The sequence below is a fragment of the Coturnix japonica genome, chromosome 5 (assembly GCF_001577835.2).
Source record: "Coturnix japonica isolate 7356 chromosome 5, Coturnix japonica 2.1, whole genome shotgun sequence".
Taxonomy (NCBI): domain Eukaryota; kingdom Metazoa; phylum Chordata; class Aves; order Galliformes; family Phasianidae; genus Coturnix; species Coturnix japonica.
The window spans coordinates 8,639,805-8,645,480 of NC_029520.1; the positions used below are offsets into that span (position 1 = coordinate 8,639,805).

General features: G+C 54.1%; 1 long non-coding RNA gene across 1 annotated transcript; it reads left to right on the forward strand.

Moving 5' to 3' along the window:
- The first annotated feature begins 317 nt into the window (after positions 1-317).
- On the forward strand, positions 318-4,298 carry LOC116653497. The gene is made up of 2 exons (XR_004307471.1): positions 318-365; positions 708-4,298. It is a non-coding gene; the product is annotated as an uncharacterized LOC116653497 (long non-coding RNA).
- Positions 4,299-5,676: the final 1,378 nt, after the last annotated feature.

Genomic DNA, 5,676 nt, shown 5'->3' on the forward strand with positions numbered 1-5,676 from the left:
TCAGCTACAGAATTAGCACAGACAGATGCTGGACTTCATCCCATTAACCTTCAAGCAACAGTGATGCTTCATGTGCTTATCACATTGAAAAGGTTGGCTTCTCAAGCCCACTCTCCTTCTACAAGATGAACTCTGGTACCTCCAGTAATAGTGTAGTGGAAATGCTAAGTCATAGCCTGAAGCAGTGATTGAGCACCTGGTAGGGAGGCAGGGCTAACCCAGAGGATGTCAGGTGCATACAATGTACCTGAGTGATAGGAAGGGGTAAAGCCAGGATCCACCCCTTCCCAGATCTCATTTAAGGGCTGGCAGTGGAGGTGAGGGTATCTTGCTGGAGATCCCTGTGTACCTGGAGCCTTCTGAAGGTAAGTAGCTCACTTCCTTTATTTCTGTACTTACAGCCATTTGAGCAAATCCTTGCTTGCTGTAGCCTAGGGCCTTGCTACTCTGCTGTTATTGCTGTGCTTTCTATCATGTTACAAATAGCGAGCACTCTGATTTCTCATCCTTGCTCTAACAAAGCCAGATGAAGGAACAGGGCATGGATACTACTGCAACTGCAGAAATACAGAGCTAGAACCATGCCAGGCAGCTGCAGCAGCAGCTACGTGGGTAGTGAAAAGAACAAGTGACTAAATAGATCATGAGCAGACTAATTTCATATATTCAAACCTATTTTATACACATTCCTCTTTGACTTGGAGCAGGCTGTGAGCAGAGCTATACACAAACCACAGAATTTCTGAAGACAATGCAAAGCATCAAAACAGCCTCAGCACTGGAGCAAGCTGTGGCTGCTTACATGATGGCAGTCTGATATGCCAACAGACAGCTGATGAACTGAGCTCACTTCTTAACAAGCCTCCAATCAAGACGTCTACTTGCTTTGGACAAAAGAGCTTTCAATGAGATGACTCCCTTCAGAGACTGTTCACCAGAGCCTGTGTTTCCTAAAGGAGGTGTTGGCTCTGATTCAGGCTAGTCTGGCAGGACAGCATGCATCCACCTCGTGCTGCAGCAACCTCAGCAATGCCTTCTCTCACAGATCTCTTTTTTGACTCCTCGCTTCTTTTCCTGCAGAATGGGAGCAGAGCACAGCCCCCTGGTGTGTGCTGGTTTCTCCTGTTTCATTCCTGCTCTCTGGCTTTTTACATCTCACTGCCTTCTCCTGCACACAGGACATCCTCCTCTTCTTTTTACAGGTTGCAGCTCCTCCCTATGTCTGCTGATCACCAAGGATGCTACGTAATCAGATGTACAGGCCTCTTCCCAGAGAACTGTGGATGCAGCAGTGTCCCTTTTTTGCATTTGTCATGTTACTGCTCCTACGTGCATCTAAATTCAGCACCGTCAGCTCTCAAATTTAACTTCAGCGTGAGCAGCTTCATTTGTAATGGCTTTAGCAATGCAAGAAGAAAACTACACTTACAGTTGTGCCCAGTGCTATGTACTGCATTACCAGAGCACCCTCACCCAGCAGGAGGGTCAGCACTGCTCGCAGCAAAGGAGAGGTCTGGTGAGCTGAAAGCAACCAGCCCAGACAACAGCAGAGATGGAGTCAGGACTCCTGGGTCCACTGCATTTACCCACAAAGCCATTTGTCAGCACCAGACTTGGAGAGCTGGATTAGCTGTTCCAAGAGCCCACTTCACCCTCAGATGGATGCCTAGGCAGGTTGTATATTAGTACAAGTACACCTCAGCCAGCGTGAAAAAATCAAGGCACTTTGCTGCACACACTGCAAGCTGCAGAATTGTGTTCTGGCAGCAAGAAGTTGATAAGTGAAGTTTTAATTTCGCTGAGCTAGTTGTGAAGTAATGCTGGTTCCATGTTAAGGAGAGACCAACGAGCAGGTGACAACACAACACAGATCATCTCGAGGCATTTTCCTTTGGATATCTATAATTATAAACCAACTATTACCAGCTTTGCTCTCTCTCCACAGTAAATAATTAACTGCAAAAGCATATTCCTCTTGGCCCCATCCTCCTCGATCAATATGGCTTCAGGACTATGTGCTGCCAGGACTGCTCACTATAGCAGAGCACTCAAAGCATTTCACGTGACAGAGGAACGGTGTGACTTCAATCACTTCAGCAGAGACCTTTCCTTCCCAATACAAAGAGGTGTCATCATGTAACTCCTGTACCTACAGCAGGAAAGTGCAGCATGCATCACTTAGAAGATACATTACATCACTTGCACAAAGACACAAAAACAAGTCTGTCATTTGATCCTGGTCATTCTCTTTGTATTCTAAGACACTGGATTATTCAGTTAAAAATCACATTGTAAAGGCACAAGCAAAAATAAGTGATGGAAGAACACTCCAGAATTGCAGAAACACCCTTCTCACAACCAGCCAGAATGCCAGGGAGAGGCAGAGCAGCGCTGCCACTGAGCAAACATCTTCATACAGTCACTGGGTTTAGTTCAGCTGCTGACAAAGAGTTCAGTCAAAATCTCCACCAAGGTGGAGTAAAAGGGAGAAAATTTAGACTTGGAAAGCTTGAAAAGAGTGGCTGAAAAATAAGGCAGATGAAAGAAAAGCCATGATAGACTGAGAGATAAAAGTAAAGGGAGAAAGAAAAAAAGGGGGGGTGGGGGAAGTAAGTGAAACAGATACTAAGAACAGCTCAGGAAAAGAGAAACTGTGAAAAAGTAGAATGGAAACTAGAAAGGCGATGAGAGAAAGAGGAATGGGACAGGGTAGAGCAGCTGAGCAGCACTTAGCAGATGTCATTTGTTTAAACTCATTGTATTTGTCAAATAATTTACTTAATATTCCTTTTTGGCATCCAGTGAGCCGTAAAGCTGATGAAATAGCATTTTGTACAATTAAAAGCATTGAATGCATTCAATTCTTACCAATATTAAACTAATAATACATCTATCTGCTGGCTCTAAGTTTACACTTCAAAAAAATATATATTAAATACGAAGCTGGTAATAAATTACAATTAAATATATGAGCCTGGGGTGCAACTGTGCTGCTCTTCTGGGTTGCCCAAAGCAGAGCAGCACAATGCACCTTGAAAGATGGCAAGCTGGGGCCTGGTCAGCATTCCTGCCCCTTTGCTTCTTCACCAAGAACTCTACACAGGGCAGCCTTTGCCTCAGTTTTCACCACGTTGATTTTTCCCTCTCAATCAACTTCAGAAGGCTCTTTTCTCTCAAAAGCGTGAAGTTTTGAGTCCTGGTGACAAACGCTGTGGACAGCCCAGCCTGGATGAGCGGGAAGGCTGGAGGGGATCCATGCTGTTGGGCTGTCATATTGGGTAACAGATGTTTGGAAGCTGCACTTTACCTCCCCAGAAGGTTAAGGAAGACAGCGATGTGGCAAATGGTGCTTTAGTACTGCTGCTCTCCCATGGAACGCTTCCTAAGTGCCAGCAGCCTGCTTCACTGCTTCTTGGAGGAGCCAAGGAAAGAAGTCAAGCAGCAACTGTCAGCCTGCTTCTCCCTTTCTGGTCCAACAGCACTGTAAGAGTCCCCTCATGATGCTCTGAGCAAAGAATCTCCTTTGGAGCTTCACGGCAACCCCTCTCAAGTGACTCACAGAGCCCACAGAAGAGCCTCCCTTAGGCCTTTGGTCTTACTTCAATATCATGGCACGAGCGTGACCCCAAATGGAGGTCACTATTGCTAATTACCAGATCACAGCACAAACAGAAAAGGTATGACTGCACCAATGTTTGCATGGAGATCTGGAGGCTGTGCTGACAGCACCCACCCAGCACGGCCCAGCAGTGACAGCCACCAGCCTGCAGGCCCACCAGCAGGCCGAGCCAGGAATTCCTTCAGCTCTGGCTGCCCTGCTGCTGAAACAACACCGTTTGCACGTTGTTAATCAGACCGGGACTGTGCCAGAGGAGTGGGCTGCAGTGCCTGGGTGTGCAAAGGGGGGACAGATGACTTCACAGCCACAGCTCTCTTGCAAGCACTGGGAAAACCATGCAAGCTTCATTCTCCAGCTGCAAAACCAGAACACTTCAGAGTTCTGCAAGGATAAATACATCAGCAGTTCTGACCAAAGCAGTGCCTGCGTCCCCTTATCTCTGATGGCCTGGGCTGGGGGAGGAAGAGTGGCCGCACCATAGCCCCGTGTTGGCACACGCAGTTGTGGTACACGCATCCCTCCCTGTTCTCCTGCACGGTGCCGGGTGCCCGAGGCGCACAGTTCCGTGCGTGCTTGGATCAGGCTCTGCAGAGGAGCACGGCCAACAGGAGCTCGTGCCTATCGGGCACCGCCGAGGCAGCCGGGAGTAACTGCACGGAGCGACGGAGACAACTTCAGGTAGGGAACAGCGCGGCTCTTCCCAATGCTTCCATCCGCCCTCCTCCGGGCACCCCGCAGCCCTTCCCGATTCCTCACCGGCTCTTTTGTCTCCGGCCTCCCGAAGCCCATCCCGTGCGGATGCGGGCGGGCCGAGCCTCCCTCCCTCCCGTCCCGCGGAGCCTCCTTCCCACCGTGCCGCCCGCGGACTCCTCCCCGCAATGGGTGCAGCCGCACCGCAGCGTCCCTCGGAGGAAGGGAGGCGCCGCCGGCCCCGCAGCCTCACGCCCCGCGCTCCGCCACCTGCGGGCCGCCCCCCGCAGCGCGCCGCGAAGGCGGGGACGGCCCCGCGCTGGGGGGTGTTGGGGCGCAGCGCGGGGCGGAGGGAGGCGGCGGCGGCGCCGCGCAGGTGCCCCCGCTCCCCGCAGGGCGCTGCCCGGGGCCGGGCCCACCCGCAGCGGAGGGGCGAGCAGGCGGGGCCGCCCGGTACCCCGCGAACAGGTGGGCGGGCGGCTGCGGACCCCGGGATCCCCCGTGATCCCCCCCGCCCCGTCCCGTCCCCGGTCACTCACCCGGGCGGGATGCGCGTCCTGCGGAGGGCGGCGGAAGTTTGCGTTGGAATCGCGCTGTTTGGCGTTCGGTTTTTTGGGTTTGGGGATTTTTTTTTTCCTTCCTCCTTTTTTTTTTTTTTTCCGGGGGAAAAAAACAAACAAACTCGACCACCGAATGGAGCGATCCCCCCCCGCCCCTCCGCCGCCGCCGCCCGGGGCTTCTCGCCGCTCTCAGCCGTGCGTCGGACCGGCGGCGAGGTGAAGTTTCCACCGCGGTGGCGGAGGCTCCCCCGGGTTGCCGCGCCCGCCCCGCATTGGCACCGGGCGCCGGGGCGCTCCGTGCCGCCGCCGCCCGGACAATGTGCGTGCGGGGGGAGCGCAACCGAGCGGGAGCGCGCCCCGCCGGCGGCCGCGGCACACGCCCAGGATGCCGGCCCCGCCCCGCCGCCACTCACGGCCGCCCGCCGGCCCTGATAGGCGGCACCCGCCTCCGCCGCCCTCCGGGTGGGCCGAACTGCCCGTCCATCATCCGCCTCGGTCCGCCCACCCGCGGCCTGGCTGTGGGGCGGTGGCGCTGCGGCCGGCCGGCCTGTGCCGCTTGGGGCCTGGCCGTGATGCGCCGACGTGCGGGGGGCTCCGGGGCAGCGCAGCGGGTGGGGCGCTCCCACCAACACGGGGCTCCCACGAGCCTCCTCATCTCCACACTGAACTATGCCGGTCCCCTCAACCGCTCCCCATCAGCCTCTCCCCATCAGACTCGTGCTCATGACCCTAAAGAGCTTCGTTGCCCTCCTCCACGCTGCATTGCCTCGATGTCTTTCTTTAGTGAGGGGCCCCATGCTGAGCGCA